Below are 26,841 nucleotides of genomic sequence, written 5' to 3' on the forward strand. Positions count from 1 at the left end.
AGACATATATAAGACAGTTGGGAAAAGATTAAATTAAATTTGTTGTGAAACTTATTCAATATGAAGTTGAAATGCGGTGCAAAATTCATAGTAAATAAATGTAAATTTAAATTTTGATCATTATACTTACTATTTACTTTGCCATGTAGGTAACTTCTCAAAGTTAGTGCATAAATTACAAAATTCAAAGGTATGAAATTTTACGAGTTACAATATCTGTGTACCTAATTCTTTGGTTTAGAGGAGGATCGACCCTACAAGTTATTTGTAATTTGATTGTAAGGCAGCAATAGGGATGCCCTATACAAAAGAACTTCAACGATAACTTTCATTAAGGCTTCATTACTAATTTCGTATTTACTTAACGTACCTACTAACAAATTCAAAGGCTCTCTAATGGATCCCAGGAATGGATCTTTCTACACCAAAATTTAATTTGGGAAATTTTAAAGGGCGTTACCTCCCTTTTGTGTACTGCATGACAATTCTCATGGTATAATGTTTACATAATCACATTGTACATACTTTATGCTTATATGTGGTGTATTTAAGTACATAAGAGAATAATGTGATAAATTCTACAACAGATTACAAACCTATCAAATTGAAATACGCATTTGGAATTTATCTTTACCACATTCAGTGATAAGAGTCAAACCATTCATTGCTATGTGTAATGTTCATCAAAGTAAGTGGCAATTAGGGTGGGCTCATATCCGATTTTATGGGCGCAAATGGTGCTAGGGGAAAAGAAGAATAGCCCAGTGGAGTCATTTTCACAGTAAAATTTATGATCATCACCAGTTGATTAGACCGAATTTCTTCGGGAAGAATTAATAGACATCCTCTCCTTCATATAGCGAAAGTTAATCTTGCATCAAAGGATAAAAAATATATTGAACTCTTTGCTGTGCAACGGTGCAAAAATTATTTTCCAAAAAAAAGAAGAAAATTTTTAAAGCAACATTCTTTTAATTTCTTGCCATAGGGTGAATGCTTTAATTCGGTTTTAATCCCTTAGATCCCTTAGATCTCATTTCTGAGAGCGTGTTTGTTTAAATCGGCTTAATCACGATGATGAACCAAATTTGGCTCCATTTTAGTGTACCTACACTGTGAGCAACATAAATGGAAAGCTAAAATTCGTTAATACAAACATGTAGTACATACACATGTGCTGTACGTAAAATGACGATGATCTGAGAAAATATTACTACCCTATTACGTACCTATATATCTATGCTTTAATGTAACGTACATAATTTTCTCTTTAGTGGTAAGAGAAATATAAGCAATACATTAATGTTTTACATTGTACATAGCCGAATATTAATTCAAATTTATTATCCCTTGCCAATCATAATGATGCATTGGATAAACTTTAAACTTTTGACCCTAACCATGAGTTGGGGGCTTCTCTGTAAATATTATTTGATTTTTTTACTGGAATATTTTACAACATAAATTCAAACGTGAAGATTTATATCTTGCAAAATACTGCTGCAATTTAATTATGAAGTTAATTCAGAAACTTGTCAATATGTCTAATCCCATAATGTTTTCATTTGATTAAAATTTAAATGGAAATTAAGTTTTAGTTTGATATTTCCACTTCTCTAAACTATATATATGCACGTAGCATGTACCTTCAAAATCCTCTTTATGTTGCATAATATAAAGTTTCAACATTAACAATCCATAAAATCCATACAAATTATTCACACACTGAAATATTATTCGGTGTTCATGCTGTGTTATGTAAATGGAAGCTTTTGAATTGACTGACAATTTGCATTGCATGTACTACTGCATAGTGGAGCTTTACAGCAAAATTTTACTTTGCAATTATTTTGACCCTTAATTGAATTTTCACAACGTTACTTTTGCGCCTTTTTGAAACGAGCAATCAAAATGCACGACGAATCATTTTTAAAAGTATTAAAATTATGATATTGACACCCTGTTTAATACTAAATTTTCTGTTAATGCATGTGGAAAAGCATTTTCATCAATCGTCCACTCTTATTTACCATTTCAACGTACATATAAAGTATTAATATTCGGGAGAATATCTTTCTATCTTTTCACATGTCATTCCATGAAAAATTATTTTAATATTCACATTACTCATATGTGGAACATTTTATGTGAATGGTGTTTGAAGAGGATAAAAAATGTTTTTCATTTTTTTTTCGGTGTGTATTCCTCGTATTTTGTGTGTGTTGTGACAATTTCTGCAATTTCCCCATATGTGTGCTACAGTGGTGAACCAATTTTTTACTTTTACAGCTCTTTCACAACTTCATACGTGTATATATTTTCTTTTTCACTCTGTCAGCACGAGGGGAAGAGATCGTTCTCTCAAGAAAAAAAATTATAATATTTTGTGATTTTTTTTTCTTTGACTTCCCAACTCGAGGGGGCTCATCTGAAATGGTCAAATTTATGTGAATAAAAAGTCCATATTTTTGGTTTGGGGATGAATAGGGAGGGGGAGAACTGGAGGCAAAAAACGAGTGAATATTATTCTTTTGGGTTATAAGAAAAGAGTACCCCGTATATACATATAAATTGATAAGGGCAGAAAGAAAATGTCACCGAGGGTCTGGGTACAATGCATAAATTGTGACCGATTTGTCTGGAATGTATATTTTTATATATATTATAGAGACACCACCCACATGGTACCCAACCACCACACTCGTATTATCACTCAGATATAGTAGGCCCAGACATTACATATACTTGTGGGGATTGGGAGCGAGATGAGGGGAAATCGATTTCCCAGCATCACGTTGCTCATCGTCTTCACATTCGCTTTGGGATCCTTTTGCACCAGCCACATTTTATTCACTCACAGCGCCCCCACCCCTCCAGCTCTTGCCCCACGATACCCGTATGTTTCCGCCTAACCCACCCACACCAGGCTCTCTTTGGCACTTAGTAATCGGAATTGTATATAAATTTCCATATCGTAAGTCTCACAAAATGTTCATTTTATGCTTCCTTCGCATAACCATATTCCCAAAGATTTTTTTTCTTGTCTCAATTGACTAGACCGATAAAATATAATTATTTTCTTCTTTTCCAATAACCATCAACATTGGCGACATCTTTCTTTCTTTTCCTTTTTTTTTGAGTACTTTGGAGGTATTCAAGTTTAAACTTTTGAAACGTGCTTATAATTAATAAAATTTCCTATAAAACTATTATAAATTCTATACCTATACCTAGAAGATTCATGTATACATATTATATTAGATATATAGAAAACAATGGATTTTTTTTTTTGTAAAAAGTATTGTTATTGGGAAATCCGAAAGTGCTTTCGAAGCATGATTTTGCTGTGGTGGTGCTGGGGTTACAAGGAGAGTGAAGAAAAGTTTTCTAAATGGAAACTTTTAAAAATGATTTTCTCTTGGATTAGTTTATCGAATTTGGTGCCTGTGGGTCGGTGGTGTGGTATGTTGAAAAGAAGAAGAAGGAAATATCCATTAGCAGTAATGTCCTGCGGCGATAAATTTCCGGCGCATTGGCTTCATTCGGGTGGCCCTGCCAAAATCACAGAATTCCGCTCAAGAGAGAATGTGGTGGTGTCTAGTTAGTGGGGAAAATGGATATGGATCGACGTCCATTAGAAGCATCTGCTCGCCAAGAACGTTAAACTTATTAGAAAAGTGATGGAAATCGCTCATCCATTTCCCAACTGCGAGGCGTGGGGGGGCGCTTTCGTCCGCAGGCCACACGTATAATACCCCGGCACGATTAAATGGTGGAGTAACATTTGGTGTTAAAATCCCAGCCCCATTCCAACGGAATGAATCCATCTTATGTAGTTAGGACTCTAAAATGGAGAGCATCTTTAAATTTCATGCGTGTCTTAATAGTCCAAGATTATGGTGTCTTCCGTGTCTCATCTTAGTTCATGTTTCTCGTAATTCGATTTTGGGAACGGATGTGCCCAAAGTCTCCAACAAGTGTTGAATAAATGAATATTAAGTCAATGTACATGTACATCATATGCATACATAAGCATGTCTAACGATAAGTGTTTGTTTTTTTTTATAAGAAAGAAACATTTTCACAAATAAAAACTAAATTGCAAAATAATTTGTGAGGAGCTCTCAAGACAAGATCATTGAAAATTAATTGAAATTTTAATAAAATCATTTATATTGCTACTTAAGTCTTCTCTTGCATTTTTTATACGAGATCTTCTCCTTGATTAAATAAAATCCTTATGCTTCTCTTGTATTTAAGGAATCTAAAATAATTCATTAAGAATTTCTTTAAATACAAAAAAATATCAAATAAAAAATTCTCATAACTTTTGTATTTTATGCCAATTTACTTGAGCATCAAGTGACTATGTAGATAGTGAAAAATGTACATTAAATTGTCTGCATAAGGTATACTACCTACGTGAAAAAAAATGAAAACGATGTTTGTCGATTGCCAAGCAACATCATTCGACATGTGCATCTAATAGTTATTTTAGTTTTCTACTAGTACTACCATGTATAGCTATAGATGTACTACACCCAGTATTCTTTGCAATCTCTGTATATACATACATATGTATAGTATATTATCACAGAATGGCGGCAGCCATATGCGAAACGATATAAAATTGTCACAACGCGAGAAATGAACGCGTGTATTGAGTGGTAGTACTTTTATACATTTCCGGAGCTTTTTGGCGCAGCTGCTATTGCAATAAATAACATGAATTATGCTATGCAAATAATTTTCTTTATGCACTCACATCCATGTCAGTTCTTCACATTAAATCTTTCATCAATCTTGTGTGTTTGGTTTTATCTTTCATCGTGTAAATCTCCTCAAAACTTTTGCATAAAAAATGGTTAATTTTTTTTTTTTCAATAAAAATTCTACGTTGTTTTCAATAATGGACAACATTATTGCAAATTGATCGCCTAGGAAAATAGAAAAAAAATAATTCTTTGATTTTATATGAAAGAATTCTCTTCAGAATGAACTTAATAATTCTCTCCTTTTGGCAATATAATAATAACTGAATGTATCTTTTTTTTCTTTCTTTCTTCCATGCTTTTTATTAGAACTTTATCTTGAGATAAAATAAACGAGGAAGGAAGGAAAAAAGAGAACTACAACTTCCTTCATAACTGTGAATTCACAAAATTCCTCCTTGGAAGACTTTTCTTGTCATTGAGAGTTGAGTTTGTATTATAGGTACATATTACTCGCACCGTCTAACTAAGTATATAAAACTTGGAAAATATTTCAACAATGAAAAAGTTGTCCATGGTACATACATATAGGGGTAGGAAAAGTAATATAAAAATTTATTCTATTAAAATTTTTTCTTTTTTTTTTCATGATATATCAAGCTTCCTTTTGTATTCAACCCTGCTATTTCTGACTAAGGTTATTGTTCTTGGTAGCTTTAAATTTGTAGGTAATGCTTGTTCTAATGTTTCGTCATACTATCGGGTTTCCTCTATATAGTCTTCAGACATTTTCAGAAAAATTTTAGAGTTAATTTAGATCAGATGTTGGAGTGGCTTCATTGTACATATTTAAGAAAACAGAAAGAAAACAAAATCAAGTCACAGAGCGACTTCATTGGAGTTTCTGTTGTATTTAAGAGAAGACATAATGTACAGTACATGCTAAAGCGTGTTTGAAATTCCATAATTGAGCAGCGACGGAAATCCTCTTATACTGCGAATTTTCAAGATTCGTTCTTCCGCATTGTTTGTAATCATTGGGTCACAGCTGGTGTCCCGGGAGTCTAACTTTTTTTTTTATATTTGTCATCTCATGAGCCCAAGTTCAAAATTAGAATGGTTCAATTCTGGAAAGATGGATAATAAATCAAGTGGAAATTTCACTCTCAAACATTTTATTAACTCTCCAAAGAAGTAATGGTGTTGCTCTGGTGAAAATTTTCAGAGTTTTTCCCATTTCATTTTCCCCAGAGAGAGACTTCATTGACAAAAAAAAAGTTTTACTCCTTTTTTTCTCATCCAAATTTACATTCTCCTTCCGTCTAACCCCATTAACGGGAGGTGGGGGGGGGGGGAGGCGGAGGTCTTAGTCAAAGGGGAGAGGATGTTTTTATTGTTATTAAAAATTTAAATTATCCCCTGAGACATCTTACCACAAGGAGTTACGTGTTTGCCACAGAAACATTAAGGACAAAGGGGAACACACACACATACCACCCACATATTCTTCCAGTAAACAAATCCTCCAAAGAATGAATGGTGTCATATCCTGAAGCCACTCCAAGGCAGGTAACTTAATAAACGGTAAAATTAATGAACTATGGCGAGAAGAATGACGACAATAATTGTAAAAGATATGGATGGTTAGCCAAGTTCCATATAACCCAAAACGAGACGACACCCCAAGAGTTTGCAACTTTGTAGAAGTTTTACATTAATTTCCCTGCGGTTTGTGCAAAGCAGTAGAAAGGATAAATTACGACACATCCTCATGGCATCATCGCATTTTCCAACGATATTCAAGTTAATTTAGGGAATTTGTTCATTTTTTCCTCATATTTTGCATGTATTGTGCCACTAAGAATATTCCTAAGGACCTACCCTAATTATTAATTCTAATTAAATCCTCTACTGATTTTATTAAAATAAGCGAATAGTTAGATTGTTAAAGTCGATGTTCACGTAAAGGAAATTTCTTATTCAAATTCTCTTCAATTTGCAAACTAAAAATAGAACATTGAAATATATAGCAAAGTTATGTAATCGGCTTTACCTACCTATATACATATGTACAAAGAATTTTCTCAAATTTGTGGTGAATTCAAACACCTATTGCAATATTTTCAATTGAAATAAATCCGCCTTTGTTTAAACGATTGGACAAAAACATTCAACTCAATGGAAATTGGTTTTATGGAATAATAAAAGAATCACAGCGAACAAAAAAAACATCAGAATTTTCCATTTTATACCGCATATCAGAGAAAAGAATTAATAAAAAAAGAATTCAATAGCAATAACCTCAATTTATTTATAACACTGAACCACAAAGTTTTCCTTGGTACTCTTATTACCATCTTTGATGAGAAATTTATATGATAAATGTTAAATGGTGAATGGTGTTGAAAAAAAAGTTTCTTCGCCACTTTTTTTTCTCAAGACGATATAGCTTCTGGGTATTCAACCGGCTGGTTTGCTTTTTATCAGTTTGGCACTGTGGGAGGAAAAAGGCATGAGAGACGAGGCGGAAGCAGTAGAGTATGTCGACAAATGGCTGTGTGAATTTTTACACACAACTTTGGTGTTTGCACCCTAGATGGTGGGCAAAGAAGAAGAAAAAACACGGGAGGATGCCACCTTCGCTCACATAAAATATGTACAACATAGAAATTACGGAAGACTGTGAGGGAAAAAGTTCATCTCTTCTGCACGGCGCAAGGATAAAACTTTGCTCTGGAGATGCCTCTGTACGGGATAATTTTTATGAATTTGTTAGTAGATTTTGTGCATTTTACTCCAAACGCTCTCTTTTCTTCTTACTTTTCTTTTTTGCCTACAATCCCCATGGGTGCACCCCCGAGAAGATTGTTGGGGATTTTTATGTCCCCCTCTGACTTCTAAGCTGTTAATTTAAACACTACGCCGCATGCGGGGGTTAAGTGGGAAAGGGGTTTCAACTTTGACTTTTGTACGAGAGAACACCACAAAGTATTTAAAGTCCAACCCTTTCGTTTTTTGTTCATTCAACTCAATTTTAGTTTTGTATATTCTTTATGTTTGAGAATTTATAAACTCTCGCTCAAGTTATTATAGAGTAATTCTCGCGTATTAAACTTCTTCTAAAGCCCCAAATTTGTTCAAAATTAATTTATTTTGCACAAAAATTAATATTTTTTTTCCAATTATGTTTAATAGTTATAGAATATTATATAGAAAATTCTTTATGAAAAAAATTAAAGATTAAACGGATAAAAAACTTTTATTTTTCAATAATATATCCATATTTTATTACTACTACTACTGTAGTAAGTATCTTTTGCCTTTTTTATTGTTCCTACATTTGCATTACATTCTCACTGAAGATATTCCGCAAAATCAACATTGTGCGCGAAGGCTCTTTTCCACGTAGCATTTTGTGTTATTTTATCAGCTTAAAAGTTTTGAGCTCTTCATCCATCCACGAAAATGCAAAATACTCTTGAATTCTTTTTCTCTTTTCCATTGGATGTGTTACACTTTTTCCTCTTTCGCTGAATTTTCCTCCCCAAATGCTTAAGATAAGATAGATAAGATAAGATAATTTTATTTCTTTTTCCATTTTCTGCGTCTGCCGACGACTTCATTACCAACCTCACCGAGAAAACGGCAGAAAACTCGGATCATTGGTTGTATATGCCAGAGAAATCATATTTACAATTAATTTACAAATTTACATACAAAAGAAGACACTTGAAATTATACAATGCAAAAGTTTTTTCCCCACAATTTAAAGATGAATGAGAGCTTCTCGGCAGAGCTGAAATGGAAAAAGTAAGGGCCAGCAAAATTCCAGTAAAGGAATGTATGGTGCTGGTCCTGGGTTCAGAAGGAGTTCGCCCAGGGTCACGGATAGAAAGAAAAGGGAAAAGAAAGCATTCCTGACGTAAGGTCAGGAAGCAAAGCCGAGCCACCAGGGAACGGCAAAAGAGGAGCAAAAACAAACGCAAAAACAGAAAAGGGGAGAGAGCAAGAGAGGAGCAGTCACAAGGACCGTCGAAGAGAGAGACACCTGATAAAGGACACATCCAAGCGAGCCACGGAAGCGCAAACAGAGGTCGGCGGTAAGGGATGGTCACGTTATTTTGGAAACTCTACAGGAACAAAATGGCCAAAATGTGAGAATTTCAAATGATTTTTTTGAGCACAAAAATTTATTTTCTAAATCAAAAATACTGAATTCTTATCAGTATTTGGCCATTTAACAAGAGTGCAAGCAGATTTCAAAATTTTGGTTTAAAAATTGGCTTGAAAATCGCTCTTGAAAGTCCCCGAGTTTCCAAAATAACGTGACCATCCCTTACATTAAAGTATTTTGCAAGGGGGGTTAAGAGCATCCTCATAAATTTTCTGCATAATATTTTCCTTCCTCGAACCACAACGTGCGAGGTCTATGTATGAAAATCGCATATAAGGGGATGTTCAGAGGTAAATTTTTTGCAACATTGACACAGGTATATGTATGTCTAAAGAGATATAGTATTAATGCTATAAGATAATTATCAAAATTTGTATTTTCTTCTTAATGTCTTCCGCACTTCCTGAAGTGTAATGGCGGCTGGATTATAATTTAATTTAATACTCACGACAAAAGACATTCAATTTATATTGTAATGGTGATTATGGTGATAATTTGTGAGAGAATAGAAAATTAAAAACAATTAAAAGTTTGGAATTACTTTCTTCTCTCGCGTAAAAGTTGAGAAGATTTCTGGGAATCACCTTTCTTTTCAGAAACAGAACATTCCCCACAGAATTCGCAGATTGAGAGGCGCACACACAATCCTTAAATTGAGAGCAAACTATATGCTTCTGAGTATAACTCGATAATCGTGGCTAAAAGAAGTTTTGTTGTATACTTCCAAAATGGAAGTCACACAATGGTGACGTTCGTATTCTGAAAATCATCATCATCAAGAGATATTTTCATACATATATAGAGGGAAATCGACATAATTTCCTTCCTCCCACGCTCTCTGTGTGTCTTCTCATTTACTCGTACTTTCCCGCAATTCAGAGACTTTCTGAAGAATTAAAAGAATTCATCTTGAATGGTGACTCAATGAATGAGGAGTGCGCACTTGAGGGTGATGCGAGAGTATGTCTATGATGAGCGAAATAAAACACTTTCCATTACATATTTGGCTTTCTTGCATGCTAAAGAGTCTACGCATTTTACGTTCCACCAACCATAACTCCCACTAATTTGCCGTATCTTTTTATGATGATCATTTGCACGATTTTAATTAGTCGACTCTGAACATTTTATTCTCATTTTTTTTTAATTGCATCAACTTTTGAAACGGAAAATTCTTTTTCTTCTTCCAGCACATAGGAAACTTCTTCAAAGCTAGAATGGAGATAGGGGGGAAAAAAGGAGAAATTTATTAAAGGGTTCCATTTAGTTATAAGTATTTGCATATAGCTATGCGAAGTCTCAGAAAAATGGGCAAATAGCAAACCTTTTGCTCGTTTTTTTTCCCACCGCCCACAACTTCATGAGGCACAGTACCCGACAAAGTGCTGAAGTATTATAAACTCGATAATACTTTATCAGTTTTCTTCGTAAGCGTCTTTAGGATTTCAACAGAGATCACACATAAACTCATCCTGTGTGGAAAAAAAATTATGCAGAGTAAAGAAAAACACGAAGAAAGTTTTATAGAAATAAAAAAAAGGGTGGCGCTTTTGCAAAATTCTTTAGTCGCGAATACTTGAATATGCTGCGCGCTACTACAATTTTTCTTTTTGTAAAAAAAAACGAAAAGACATTCTCAATGAAAGTTTAGTGTTCTATACGGTAAATTATGTAGAAGGACTTTTCCTTTTTAATGGATCATATACAAGGAGATGGCTCTTTCACACTCAATTAATTCATGTAAAGTTTATGCAAACTTTCTGCTCAAATTTATTGATTGCATTTGAAACTTTAATTAATTTCTTTAATGATATTAGAAGCACAACTTTTGAAAAGAGAAAACTCCAAATGATCTCTCCAATAACAGAAGATATTTGAAATTCCCCATTTTGGCTTATACATTATCCACTTTATTAGTTCCATTCTGAGTTGAATGGATGAAAAATATAGCCATGGGTGGTGCTCGATGGTCGAGGAAAATGAAACTTTCGATATGATTAGAATGGAAAAATGTTCAACGTCTATGCCTTCAGAGGGATATCAAATAAATTGGGTAGTTTCTCAAGAAAAATATCGGGTCATATTTATACATATTTACCCCACACACACACATTATATTTTGAATGATTTGTGGTATAATGTACGAAATGTTTGACCCATTTTGATTTTGTACCACGCAGAGAACAGTGAACAATTATTTCATGCTCGTCTCATTTTGTGAATCGCGTTATTATTAATTCATTTGTCCACCCTCCACACCATAAAATGTGTTTAATAGCCAATTACTGCCTTTTTAAACATCACTCGACCCTACATTTAGCGACCATTTCCTCATTATTTATGGTCAACTATATATGCATGTAAAATTATATAGGAAAAATATCATTCATAAAAAACCCGACTTTATAAAGGATATCCTTCATTTATTTCTATATAGGGGAGGGCGGGGCTAATAAAGTCACTTAAGGGTTTGGAAAAAGCCAAAAATATCATATTTCCTAGCTAGATAGAACAAATTATCTGAGAAAGAGTTGTAGGGCAGTAAATTTCCTAAAGAAATGAGCAATTCATTTCGCTTTATCTATTTGGGAAATATTATATTTTGAGGTTTTTCAAAACCCTTAAGTGACTTTTTTAACCCCGGTCTCCCCTATACAATCGCTTTTTTTATTTCACTAACCAGAATAAAATGCTTTTTTTTAATTACATTGCACAGCACACATATTGAAATACTTTTAAACTTTAAAAGGATCATAAAATCTTTGAAAATAAGGTCGAATATTTTCTGAATATTTCATGCTATATGTATTTTAATACATTAACATCAATATTGAACAGTTAAAAACATCTTGTGATAAAATTGTCATTAAACCTACGATTTATGTGATATTTAATAGATATTGAGCCAATTGAAAGAATATCGAGGACATAAAATTGCAATTTTGCAAACTTTATCTAATCATTTATAGTGCAAAAGTTATAGCACAATTTTTTATCTTTTATGATTACTTCAATTTTATCCTTTTAATTTCACTGAGAACTACAGAGGATTAAAAAAATAAATAAATTGTTATGACTGTTTTCAAGAAAATTGATTAAAAATAACTTAAGGAATAACTCTATACCTATAAATTAATCAGTGTTAGCTATTGAGGATAACAGAATATGCCGTAAGGTATTGTATATAGTACGATTAGTGTCTTGTTTATGCATTTCAAATTGGTAGTCATTAATCTACTGTTTGTTGTACAACATCAAATAATTATGTACTAAACAACACTAACAGTTCATTTGGTTTTAAATATTTGACGATTAGCATACCCTTGCTACCTACATTGCGGTTCAAATGTTCATTAAAATCACATATGATTACATAGAGCTCTACATATATGGGTTATGTATTCTCATATTTCTATGTTCATCGCCAAACATAATACTATATGTATTCCGCAGAGTAGTAAATACTTCAAACGTATAATCTTTATAATATTATCTATTTTAGCCAATCATAGCATGATGGTAAATGGAGTCAATCGTCTGCACTCAATGCACTGTGAGAGAGTAAAATGCTCAATAGAGCGAAATAAGGATAGATAGACGTCAAACGACTGGTACACCGGAAAATGTCGCAAAAATGCATAAACGTGATACACGAATAGTTTTATTCTCATTTCCTCCTCATCTCACTTTTATCAAATTCCTCCATGACATGCGGGAAAAGAGCGGTGAAGAGGGATTTTATCATGAAGCTATCTTTTGCTCATGATGCACACTGTTTGGCATGGTGAAAGGAAATGGATTTACATACATATGGTTGTCGAAATAATGCGAAATTGATGTCTTGCTAGCTTTTATTCACCTGCCATGTACCTCCAATACACACTTGAAAGATTTACCATAAAATACTTCGCTTAGCTTCGTATCCACATTCCCACAATAAAACGTTTTGAATTTATTGGCAAAAGAAATTTGAAGACTGAAAATAAAGTTTGTGATTTCCACCATCGATGAAGTGTCTTAAAATGGAAATTGCAGATGTTTCTATATCAATAAAAATGTTTTATTGTTGTCCTAAATGCATCCCAAAATCTGAATGTTTGAGGATCATGAATATATTAGATTTATTTGATCAGCAAATTCAAAGGGGCAATAATTTTCTCATTCAAATAAATTTATATATGGCTGGGTTTGAGCTGTTTAAGCTTTAAGCTCTAAACTTTTATATATTTATTTATTATTTTAGTAGGTATTAATTATTGCTCTCCTAAATATAACTTTGTTTATTTCTCTACCACTACCAGCCACCCTGGAGCTATGAACATAATTATGAATTAATGCCAAGTATTCCCAACAAATCCTAATCTAAATTAATTCCATTTATATGGCATAATTGAATTGCTTTAGATTGTGTGTATATAAAATAATATATAATATTCAATTTCGAAAAAGCCATTTCGATTTTAGCAGATTTTTGTGAAATTCTCCAATCTGAAAATTTATCGATCCTTTTAAATTAAATTAAAACGCAGCTTTCATTAAAAAAAATTCTAGTGAAAATTTCACTGCATATAAACTTTGTTATTCACATATTTTCTGTATAGGTAGTACAATCAAATTTTTTATAATGGGCAATTTGTCAACACAAAGAGTACGCACACTTCGTGGAAAAAGTTCTTTAGTTGGGAAAAATGTGGTATTGTATTTCCAATTAATACTTTTCTATTAAAAAATGCATTTTATAAAAAAAAAAAACATTTCAACTTTTATGAGCTTGATGATAAAACTTTACATTTTCCCTTGTTCATGAAGTTCTGTAGCAAATCCTACTTCTTTTCCCATTTCCCTATTTTGTCTTGTTCAATTTTCCAACTAATTTTTTTTATTTGAAAAATGTGGATTTTAGACTGAAGCACGTTCACTCTTTCGTTCAGTTTTTTCCTTACACCTTAGTGGAGAAAATATGAATATTGAAAAATAAGATTATGCACAAAAGAATTCTTTCTTTTACCTTTTCAGTCAGTTTTCTTCTAACACGGATAAAATACAATTTCTTCCATTATATAAAGAGGGAAAAGTGTAAGGTGTTATATAATATTTTCCCATTCAACCCTTTATAAAGAAAGAAAAAAAAGTAATGAGTTTTTTACTATTTACTTTAGTTGCAAAAATTTTATTGAATAATAATTATTAAAAACACAAATTATTTTTATACACTTCAATCATTTCAATCAATTTTATTTAAATTCAAGTTCTACCTTCTGTGGTCAGCTATAAAGCTTGTTGTGATGCATGTTGTATACACATAAATCTACCAATATTATTATTTAAATTTAAAATTTAAAAAAAGGATTGATTTCACCAATTAATTAAAAGAATGTTATTTTTGCATTGAACTCAATTTATTTCATTTAAATAATTTAATTAAATTCTACCATTTAGTCAGCAAAAAAGAAAGTTAGTTTGAGTGGGCATTACCTTGGCACAATTGTGTGTAAAAGTATCAAAGTTTAGGAAAGTTTTGGTGAATCTTGTAAAATTAATTTTATTTGGAATCAAAATACAAATTGGTACAAAGAGTTACAACATAGTATCCAAATTATATAACAGGAAAATCAATTCCTAATTAATTTCATCATTGGAACAAAACCGATAAAACTTTTCCTTCTCTCGTTATCTCTTCGCACCCATTCGCATGGGATTGGACTTTTGCGCTTTGGGTTGGAATTGGATACACACAAACCCCCGCACACAGAGACTGGTAATGGCATAAGACGGCAAAAGTACATAAGAAATCACAAAAGCCACGCAGTAAGAATGTATATTATGGATGTCCACAGCATCAAGAATAAAGTACTTTATCCCCTCCTGCTGCACCACCTTCCCCTCTTGTCCACCGTCGGTAACCCCCCAAAAAAAATCCCATTCCACACGGAAACCAAAAGTCATACATATTTCCTTCTATAGCACCCAGTCTAACTCACAACTATGTTGTTGGGTGCTAAAATGGGGCAAAATCAAGCAAACAAATATCCAATAAAAATGGAATAAAGAAATAAACAAAGAAAGAAAAACCGGAACATACATTTTTGTGTAACAGTGTTGCCTGAGTACCCATAGTAGTAGGTGGAGATGAGGAGGAAATAACCCCCAAAAATGAAATTCAAAACGGAACAAAGAAAGATTGGGTGGTTTCTTTAGCATCTGCTCCATACCGTCGGGGAGGCAGGACAGGCAGGGGGAAGGGCACCTTTTTCAATCCCTCCCCGGTCTCAATCTATGTACACAAACACGCACACGTTTGTAGCATAACACACTCCTTATGTATTTGCACATGGAGCATTATGTAAACACACCGCAAACCATAATTAATCGAAGGAGAGGTGAGAGACAAGACGAATCAGAATCTGCAATAACAACACATAAATAATGAATAAGAGAAAATACAGCGACTGTGTATGGTTTCCATTTTCTTATTTTCTTTAAAATCCTTCTTCGAGACTTTAAATAACAAACCAAAGTCAGATAACGGAAAATAATGTACAAGAAATGATTTTCTCTTTTTTTTCTGTACGTATTCATGCTCGAGGTAGCAGATGTGGGTGCAGAATATTGAATATTAGGAGACTGTGAGATTTTAATAAAAGTGTCAGGATTATGGACGCGCTAGTGTATTTGCTGTGAAGGCACGTGCCAGCGGGAAAATTGTCTCGAATTTTCTTTTTTTTTTAAATAATTGACACTACCACGTCTGGAAATAGAATCACATTTAACAGACAGATGAAAAATTGCAATTCAATAGACCTTGATGCTGATTGAACGCTACATTGTATGCTGAAACATATTTTTTTTTTAAATTATCTGAAGCACAAATATTTAGGGGGACGTTGCCTAATTCGGGCCTTCACCAAAGCTCCGCAGAGAATGAGAAAAAATGGTATAAAATAAAAAACAATATTCTTAATTTTTTTCCATTTTAAAGCCCATTTAATGCTCTTTTAACTCCCATAACTTTCTATACATTTAAAGTTTTATCAGGTTTTAAGTAATTAGCGGATTTAAAAAGGCCTTAACATGTCCGAATTGGGCCACGTTCCCCTAAGCATTTAGTCTGTAGATAAATGAAAAGAATGGAAACCTTTAAGAAAATTTATAAACAAATAATTAGAGAAATTGCACGAATTTTTAAAAGCTCTCAAATCTCTTTAAGAAAAAGTTGCACAACATTAAAGAAAGGGAAAAAAATGCCGATTTTCGAGATGTTTTCGAAACATTTGAAACTTATTCTAAAGATGTTTTGCTCGTGGTTAACAAAAGCCATCGTTATATCAGCGCAGCTAACGTGAATAAAAGAAAGAGATTCAAAAGCTCAAAATAGTATGTTTTTCTTCTTCTTCATTCCCTTCAATGCTATATAGCAAGGAGATATTTTAGGGGAGAGAATTACCCCCGAAAGTAACCCCAGGTGAAACACTCAATAAATTTGGAAGCAATAAATTTCATTATGTGTGTCTTTTCTCCGGCTTTTCCACGTGTTGTACATGATGGGAAGCAAATGTCTTTGCTCGGAGCTTTCCGGCCCACCAGGCGCCCCCACAGTCTCGTTATAATTCAATTGTGCACGGGTGTGTGCAAATTATTTATCTTTTATGTTTCATCGCAATTTATTCTTAGAAAAATTCCAGTATTTGTTCTATTCCACCCCCCTCCCTTCCCCCGCAGTCTCTATCCTTGTGGGGGCTCCTTCGAATCCTATCAAAATGTATAATTTGCACACAGAATGGAACAGTCAATGTCGTAAATTATATTATAACGAGATACAAATCGACATCTACCAATAATGCTTTTCCTTTTCGACTTACCGTGTATCTCGGTTGAGGAGGTTATTCCTTATAGTGATTTTGTGCTGCTCTTTTCTTCTTCGTCGTAGAGTGTGGGAGTGTTATCCAATAATGGGACGCATGTGTTTGTATTCACCAATTAATTCAATCGAATATTTGTGTCATTACTGAATTGGGGATAGTATAGCCATATATATTATAGTGTTTTCTATCGCTATTATTAGAGTTATTATTATTATTATGTAGAAGAATGTGAATATAATTTATGTTTTAATTATGATGTTACTCATTGATGACACGTCCACAAATCACCGAATTTTATTTCAACGCACGAAATGCGTTTGCATAAATCATCAACCACATTATCACTCTCTCTATGTAGCTATTTATGTATATTTAATTGCCTCTTATTGCACCACCCCCCGGGGTTTTTTTTTACACCAACCAAATTTTTAAATGTGGTTTGCACCTCAAACTCCTATACCACCTTTTTTTTACTCCCCCTTTCACAGCTCACCGATATGGAAAATTCATTCACCACTTGAGGTTCACTTGGTGGAAAAACTTGATATCTCGATGTGACACAGACTGCGGGGGTGCAAAGGGTATGGCGGTGATGATGGTGGAAGAAATAAAAGCATCAGCCGGCAGAGTTTTACTCTAGGGAAGATTTATTTATCGTACAGTTGATTTTTGAAATGTGTGTCATCTCCGCACTTGCCATCCATCACTCATTCGACGCAAGTGTCAGGATCATGTGAATAATATTTTATTCACAAGCATCCCCCCACGAAATTCTTTTCACCTAAATAACACACACACACCGTTGGTATGATGGGGTGTTGTAAGAAATCCACTGAGAACAATTGTTGTGAATGTCTTGCAGAAGGAGATTTAGGGGGATGCTCTTTTGGCAATTTTCCCCCCGTCAATACTACACACAGTCAATCCCCCTTTTGGAATGAAATCCGGAAATTGATGAGATTTTCCTACAATGTTCAATCAATTGATTCAACGGTGGTTGAGTGCTGCTCTCTCACCCCCAGCACCACTATTTTTTTCTTTCTTTCTCGGAGGCTGGTGAGATTTTTAGGGGTGTTTTCGGGAGTTTTTTTTCTATATCGAATTGCGATTTACGGCTCTGCAATCCATTTCCACTCACACACAAAGCTTATGGAAAAGGAGAGAGCTTTTGGGGGTTGAGAGTATTTTTCTTTTATTTTTTTGGGGAACAAGTAAGTCAAACACACAGTACGGTATTTTGTGCGATGTGAGAAACTTATGTGTGACTTTTCCGTTTAGAGAAATGGCCCGATTAAACCATGGAGGAGTCTCGCGATGAACTGAGTGAAAATTCCCAACTTTCCCTTCGTCACACGGTTTTGTCTCTCACGGAGTACTTTTGCACGTTGCCTGTGTTGGTGTAGAGCAGTGTGTAAATGGATATCTATATATAGGGGGGGATTGCTTACCCCGCCGAGAATATTGGGGTTGACACAGCCGAAGTGGCGGCAACCCGGCAGGGGTGAAAGTTCGGGTGGGGCGCACCCACAGCGCATGACGACATACATAGAAATGTTGAGACTCGCTCATGGGAGAAATTTAGCAATTTTGCCAATGTTACTTGATATATGATGTTCATCTCCGCAAAGCTCTCTCTCTCTCTCTCTCTCGCTCTCTTCTCACCACAGCCGCTCTCCTATTTTCTTGCAAAGAGCTTTCAACGGTTGTAGATGTGTTGTACATAATGGAAAATCTCTCGCAAACACCCAAAACTCATAGATGTGAATGATGGGTGAAAAAGATGGGAGATGCTGTGAGTTTTTAATCATTTGCCGGATTAAATTCACTTCATCGCACCCATGCAGTAATTTTGTGAGGTTTCCCTTCAGCCACACTATATACAATTGTTCCACATGCACCACATATATATTTAAAAAGGTATCTCAGCATAAAACCTCATCAATCTGTTCTCAATATTTACAGAGACTTGTTGTTTTCGTGTGAATTCTCTCAATTACTCTTTAAAAAATTATTTTGCTACTATATACTACCCATACTACCGAATTAGTTCATGCTGTTCACGGGAGAAAATTGATTGCAGCACCAATTTAGTGGTGAAATTCGATTTTTCCCCAAAATTTATTATTATACTCATAATAATTAAAGTTTTCTTAATTAAAGATGAACTTCATTAAATAACTACCTAATTATTAGTTCAAAAACAGTTGATTAGCTAAAATTATACTTGTTATTTCTTCTTAAACTAAAAGCATGGTAATTTATTATATATAACTTGATTGGAGTCTCAAGTTCTTTAATCAGAATGAAAAGTTACTCTACCAACCTCTATATAGGCATATAAAAGTAGGTACCTATACTCTTACCATAATATTTCGTACATACATATGTAGCATTTTTTTGCTAGCAGCAGTGATCTGTATAGGAGAATTTACGTCACATCGAAGGAAAAGTTCAATGGAGCTTTTCGTCACGAAGGTTCAATGGGAGGTGAAAAAATTGTGAAACAATTTTCGAAGTCATCAAAAACTCGTCTATACACGGTCTATTAATTTTCCTCTTGTGGCTGGTACTTTCGCCAGCCCAAGCGTATGCGGAAGGAGGTGAAACTGTTTAGAGAGAAATGTATATAGGGTCGAAGTGGGGTGGAAAAAAAAAACACCCGGATAATTTTGCGGAGACAAGAAAGTGAAAGATCCCTATACCCACATGAAATACGGTATATATGGGTGAATATTGTTGGTGAAATTTGATGTTGCTGACGTCTGCAATCTCATCATCAGTCAGAAAGGGACATAACATGTGTGTGTGTGTATCCTTAAAAACACACATCTCATGCCACAAAGTTCAAACCCTTCAGGACACACCAAACAGGATGAGGGTGGTGAATATTTGGTAAAGTCTCACAAGGCGACAAGAGCGGAAGAAAAGGCCTTAGCTATTTCATGTTGGTCTTCACTCACAGTGCATAGGGCAAAACAGAGAAAACATGTAGGATCCATTAAATATTTAAATTTAATTTACATTGTTTCCATCCCATATATATGTATATAGTACGTAATGTATAGTATAGAAGGTAGACCCACAGAGAGACATAGAAGAGTGAGAGACTTTGTGTTTGGTGGGACATAAAAAACTTTTTTTCCCATCACCCCTCATACACTCAGTCGTGTAATTGTAAATATTTTGATGGGACACATCCACACACATAAAATCTTCAAGGATTTTCCGCTATATCAACATGAAGCATCTTCAAGTCCAGGGTTATTCCGGGCGCTCAGTTCTCATTTTCATATTTTCTTCAGAACACACCACCAGAGTGTGCAAATCCCCACCCCCATGAGTACATAGAGGACATCCAGATTTATGTGGAATGTACATATAACAGTAGGATGGCTGCAACACTCACAAGATACGACACGCCATGTCAATAGAAGCCACAAAGAAAAGTGCATTAGCATAATAACGTAAAGTTAATTTTCCCTCTATCTGTGCATCTAAAGATGACTTTCGCCATAATCACTTGGAGAGAGATTGCTCGGTGGTGGGTGTTGTAAAATTCTAAAAGAGGTGTGTGTATATGGACAACATAGAGAATTTTTTATAAACTTTCTTCAAATTCTTCACCTTCAAGGCTGAGGGTACATTCTCATTTGAAATTTGTATGCAACTCATAAATTAATCACAAGGTTTTCGTTTTAACGTTCTCTGTGCTTCTTGAATAGCTGGATGGATGATACAAATGTGGAGGAATAGGGCTAAGTAAACAGTTAGTGGGGTAAAGGAAATGATCCTTTTTGCAAGATATCTGTCTTCTCTCACCAAACATTATACTACAGGTTGATCCGATATTATTACAACTAAGGTAGATATTTATTTTTAACGTTTTTAAATAATTTTTTATGCAAAGAATTTTGTTCTTAGATTTTTTTTAAAATAGTAAGAAATTATTCTCACAGCATATACCTAGACGTTTTCCTTATTTTTATCTTAAATACTATAAGGAATAAGATAGAATTGTATTTTCCTTTCTAATAAAAATAAAAAGCAAAAATTTATTAACTTTTTTCTCATTAAGGAGAAAGCAAATTTTTTAAGACAAGTTTTTGGGATCATTTGAATGGACTGAGAGACAGCAAAAGCAAATATTTTTAATAAACTTTTCCTCCATAAAAAGAAAGACAAGTAAAGTAGCATTGTCTTAATGACACCCTGTATTTGAAGATGAAACCAGAAAAAAAGAACATTTTCTCAACCTTCCCAAAATCCACAAGTTTTGGGGTAAAATAAAAGATTTCAGGGTAATGTACACACACATACATATAAGAATGACACTGGACTATTTGTGCTAGCTTCTGATGAAGTTGGCAAACAATTTTGCAAATCTGTTGAACCGAAAATACCAAACCTTCTCACACCACCCCTCCCCGTAAAAATCACGAAGGATATCTGTAGTTTGTGTGGCAGAAAAAAATCTCTCAACTCCAAAAGTTTTGCAGAGACTTGCAAATCCGCTAACGTGGTTATGTATTTTGCAAAATCGGAATTTTCTCATCCTATATATGGCAAATTGAATAAAATTTGAAAGATTTTGCAAACAACTTCCCGTACAATCTCATCGTATCTCCCGACCCTTGGCATTAACCCACTCACACAACTTTCAATCATCAGCTCTGGGGCTAAACGACACCCCTCATCCCCATATATTGTTAGCTAACCCCTTTAACTTTAGGGGTTTTGAGGGTGGCACGTGTGTGTGTGTGTGTAGCTATATGTAGCACAGAAGACAACATTGAAAATAATAAGGGGGGCTTCTCACGATTTTACAATATAATTTATTGAAGGTTCGTCTGCGTTTGGGAATGGATGAGGACGAACCATGGTGCTGGGTAATATCAACTTCCATATATGAGATTCTTATCGAAGGTGAAAGACTCTCAATATCTCTGAGAAAATACACCCCTCCCCCCCCCCCCCCCCCATTGCTCTGCACCTAAAAATTGAGCTTGAAAAGCACATAGTAATATGAGGATGGAGTGGAAAAGATTGAAACCGATGGGAAAAAGAAGAGTGAATCTCATGGCAAAGTTGCCCCCCATTCATATTATGTGCAAATTTTATTCTATGTGCCAAAGGCTAAAACAGTAAAAATCTTTTTTCCTTTACACTCAACCATTTTTCTGCAATAATACCGAAAATAAACATTTTTATTTTGCCAAGGGAACTATATACCTACATTATGCTATGTACAGTACATGTAGTGCTGAAATGCATGATTTCTAAATGAAATATGTTACGTGTCAATGTGAATATTTACGAGGGTGTTTGCCTTCATGGGGCCAACATTTTATCGGGATTTTCGTATAAATGCGTGTAATAATTAAATTATCAGGCGCAGGGGATAAAAGAAGGTTTGACAGTAATAGAGTTGAGGAGAGACTGCAAAGTGACAAATTCAATATAACCAGCGGAAATAGATTTATTACTCACAGGGAGGGGTCTTCTCTGCCTCTGAATTTTGCCTCACTTTCCTGTTCATTCTGTACTATATGTATACTACTATCCCTCAATCTATTCTACCCTCATACCCCACCACCCTCCGTATAGAAGTTTGTGTAAATCTGGGGACAGAAAATTTAATATTAGGAACAAAAGGGGGGTGTCTTATATTGGGTGAGATGTGAGGAGCCATATCCAAGAAAATATCTACATGAAAATGTAAGGAAACAGACAAATATGTAGGTGTATAGGTGGGCAAAACTACACAAAATGTCCTGTTAGACATTTGTAGTATGTAGATTGCAAGGATGGAAAACCCCCATATATTCGGGCCGAAATATATTCTCTCAATGAGATTGTTAATTTAATAAGAAATCTCATAAAAGAATCGGTTTTGTAAATTCATTTTCTTTGAATTCATAAAAATATCCTATTGGAAAAATTTCAAGAAAAACCTTTTTGAGTTGTAAGAAAAAGGTTTTCCACACCTGGGTTCGGCTAGTATGTTGGTGTGGGAGGGTAAAACTCTAATTTTGTTCGATTGAAAATTAAGTCAATTAGTTTGGGTATAGTAGACAACAAGGGTGATGAGATAACAAAAGTTGCAAGGACATGTCACATGGAAAATGGAGATTGAGATATGGAGCAAAAAAGCTACACAAGCAACGGAAATTTCATGAAAATTTCATTAAACCGGATTACTCCTAAGTCTGTTTAATCTCATGTTTTCTCCATCTTTACCCACCCACATTTCCACCCCATATACCACCCATACCTTTTACACCACCATCCGCTGACTTTCTTCCTCCTTCGCTATTTATACGTACATACACATTTCATTACAGCACCAAAGGGAAGAGCAATTCAAGTGATACTTCCATGACTTTTAACTCCTTCCTCCTTGTCTTGGAGTGTATATAGACATCTACTCAGGATCAATTATTTCTCGCCATTGTTCTACTTTTACCCATATCTTTCAAAGTACATAAGAGTTGTTAGATGGGAGTTAAATATCAATACTCGTCATGGGATGAAATTGAATTCTTTCCCTTTTATTTAATTAAAAAAAGCTAATTTAATCATCTAGTCCATCCACACAAATTTAAATGGCCTTAATCCAACGCAATTTTTGCATATTTCAACACCATCAGCACTGTGTTGACTACATTTGGTAATTAATGAGCATAAAATGCGATGGAAAGCATAAGCAAAATGCAAACACGACCTTGCCACATAATTACAATAATCACTCAGATTAAGCAGCCCCTAAGAGAGAGAGAGAGAGACTACTTCCCAGCCGGACAAACTGATAAGGCTTGGTATCTTTCATTAGAATCTCCCACAACTAAAGCATAAATCTTATTTCATTCTTCCTTAATTGTATCCTCTGCGTCCACTCCACAGCAAATATACATACACACAATACAATGAGCATCAGGGATATTTGAACCCACACCCTTAATTTCTCTGTGCTTGACTTGGGATACATCTTGCAAAGTCCGGACAATTCAGTTCTGCTTCGGGCGCTTTTGGATTTCGCACAGAGTAAATGGCACCATTTGGGTGGAGCCAATGGCTAAAATATATTGGAGAAGTTGAAGTTTTGCAGATAATTTATGCTTCTCTAAATAAACTTGTTTATGTATAATGCCCATTCCCCGTATCTAGGACTTGGTACAAAATTCCCTTCCATAAAGAAAAAAAATCTCTCTTGTAGAACAATGCTATGTGCCCCGGTAGAGAAACCCTTCTACCGTATTATATGTTGAGCTGTGGCACTATGTGTGTCTAGGGTTGGACAGCTCTGGGTGAAAGAGTGAGATGAGTCGTTAGCTCTATGCCGCTCATCAGGCACTCATAGGTTCAGTAGCCCACTGTTGCTCGTCCGATTCAGTTCGGGACCCGTTAGCTCTTCAAATAAGGGTAGTTATTAGCCCATGTAGGAATATCGTCCTACATATCAGAAGTGGGATAGGGTCCGCGTGTGCCACTGCGTGTGGAAAACCGTGAAAATCACGGCGCGAGTGAAAAAAAAGTGAAAATGCGGAGAGGACAACGCAGAAGAGCAGCGAGAGGCAACATGGCCGCCACCGTGTGGAAGAAAATGTGGCGTAGAAGCAGCGAAAAGCGGCTAGATGGGACTGCGAAGACCATCGAGAAGCGCCCCAGCGACTGTGTGGAGGAACTCCCGGCAATGGAAATACCGCAAGTACCCCTAAGTGCCCCCAGGAAAGAGAAATAAAGAGAGAAAAATTGAGTTTCTTTGAGCTTTGACATTTATCATGAAATTCCAAGAAATTTTTGGCGATTCCAGAAATTTCTATGTGTTAACCCTTTATGTATGCTATGTGTGAATGGTGGCCACCCGCACAAAATAATTGTCTTGTCTTGTCTTGCAATAACATGTCGTAACAGGAATTCCTTTTCAGGCTATTCATGATATTTTTTTGAACATATTTCATGCGAAATCATAGGAAAAAATGCAAAATGTTTTAGAAGTGTTTCATACGAAAGTGAAATTAGCCGTGTTTCATGAAACAAGTTTTGACAAGATTGATGAAACACGAAATGTTTTTGCTGGAATTTGACCACATCGTGACATTTCGGTCGTGCCGATTGAATACTCGGGTATTGCGTCATATTAAATGTCATTTTATATGCGTGTTTGATTGTTTTGAATATTCAAGGTATTTTGTGAGGAAATGCAAGAAAAATTCCATTAAATATCATAAAGAAATTGCTGCAGAGTAAGTAAGAAGATAAAGAAGTGAGACAGGAGAAGCTTATGAAGATAAAAAGTTAAAAATGCTATGTGTAATTTAACTCTTTTAACTGCAGGAAACACAAGTCGAGAAGGCAAAACAACACGGTTGCCATGCCCATGGGAACAAAGAAGCTAAGCGCAATAATACAGCGATTTGATTCAGATTGACCGACTGCATTGACACTGAAGATTGGCTTGTAGAAGTTGAAAAGGCGCGTTGATGTATCATTGGGAAGAGAGAGTGATAATTCTTTAGGCATCTATGTGATTGAGGAGACCAGCAAAAAAAATGGTTCATTGAGCCAAAGCGAGGCTGGATTCGTGGCAAAAATTTCGCGATGAATTGTTGCAATTCTTTCCTACCGTTGTGGATTTAAGGGCATCATTGTTGACACAAACTTTGAATCTCTCACGCAACTTCTCCGCGTGCTAATTGATGCGGAACAAAACACTGAAACATAGACGATTCCAAGCAAGACAGGCGCTATTCCAAGCGCAAATCTGGGTAAAATTCAGGGCGATACCATCCGTACCGCCATGGCAAGAAGAATGACATTGGGAAGCACACAAGGAAGCCAAAAAGGAGAATGAGTAGAAAAGCACCGAAGATCGACGAAGCTCTGAGAACTTTGTTACAGATGCAAGAAGACCGGACATTTGATTGCTCAGTGCCCACAATAATTCCGATGAATTCCAATGTAGGGATAATTAAATTGAATTTCGAGAAATAAAGAAACTTAAGCCTACTGAGTGTAGTCAAGTGTGAAGTCAAATAAAAAGAAATTACAGAAATGCATTGTTATTTATTCGAGATTTTAATTAGTTGTTTTTCAGGACAGAAAAGTGAAATTAAGATCTCAAGGTAAGCCTACTAAATATAAATGGAGAATAATTTCTTTGTCATTTTAGAGAATGGACATACAACGAGGAAGCAACAAAGAAATGTGAAGGATTTAAAATATCAAATATTATATGCCCCACTCAGACACAATCTAGAGGAAATGAAGGAAGAGAATCTTAAGCCTACGACCGGAATTGAGGACTGGATTGATGTTAAGGAAGGCTATGTGCCAAAGTCAAGCAATGGCTATGTGCCGCTTGAAAGCTGAGTGCGCTAAACCAAGATACAAAGAAGGAAAGGAACCCGAAGCGTATAATAGGAATTAAGAATTGGATAGAAGGAAGATAAATCGCTAATCAAGACGAGAGCCGAAGCAAGAAGACTTCGTCTTCACTAGCTGAGCCCCAGGCTTAGTTGCTTCACAGAGCTCATAGTACTATGTGTACTCCATCATGGAAAAAGAAAGAAACAAGAGATTAAAGAAACAGGATGACAACAATGAATTATAGCGGAAGAAATCAGTACACTGGATTGACCATTCACTTCATCAATGAGGACATTGATCATATCAGGAAGGCCGAGATGTAGAACAATGCTATGTGCCCCGGTAGAGAAACCCTTCTACCGTATTATATGTTGAGCTGTGGCACTATGTGTGTCTAGGGTTGGACAGCTCTGGGTGAAAGAGTGAGATGAGTCGTTAGCTCTATGCCGCTCATCAGGCACTCATAGGTTCAGTAGCCCACTGTTGCTCGTCCGATTCAGTTCGGGACCCGTTAGCTCTTCAAATAAGGGTAGTTATTAGCCCATGTAGGAATATCGTCCTACACTCTCAACAAATTAATCTCACCAAATTTTTGCTTCTATTTAGTCTCTAATTATCTCATACATATTCATTTTGGCATCATAAAACACCCCCAGAAATTCCCAATGCTCTTGACATTTTCCATCTAATGTGGTGATGCGTATCCACTAAAAGATACAAGATTGTT

General features: G+C 35.1%; 2 protein-coding genes and 1 long non-coding RNA gene across 3 annotated transcripts in view; 2 read left to right on the forward strand and 1 right to left on the reverse strand.

Moving 5' to 3' along the window:
• Positions 1 to 18,054, reverse strand: part of LOC129786366 (TWiK family of potassium channels protein 18) — an 89,532-nt gene extending 71,478 nt beyond the window's left edge. The window contains exon 1 of the mRNA XM_055821337.1: positions 16,746 to 18,054. The gene's annotated coding sequence lies outside the window, so the exon portion shown is untranslated. The remainder of the gene's footprint in view (positions 1 to 16,745) is intronic.
• The window catches only part of LOC129786374 (translation initiation factor IF-2-like), a 93,471-nt gene that overhangs the window by 35,344 nt on the left and 31,286 nt on the right, over positions 1 to 26,841 (forward strand). The gene's annotated exons all lie outside the window — the stretch shown is intronic.
• Positions 23,968 to 26,680, forward strand: LOC129786387 (uncharacterized). Its single transcript, XR_008750114.1, has 2 exons — positions 23,968 to 24,991; positions 25,083 to 26,680. It is a non-coding gene; the product is annotated as an uncharacterized LOC129786387 (long non-coding RNA).

This window comes from Lutzomyia longipalpis, chromosome 1, assembly GCF_024334085.1.
Source record: "Lutzomyia longipalpis isolate SR_M1_2022 chromosome 1, ASM2433408v1".
Classification (NCBI taxonomy): Eukaryota; Metazoa; Arthropoda; class Insecta; order Diptera; family Psychodidae; genus Lutzomyia; species Lutzomyia longipalpis.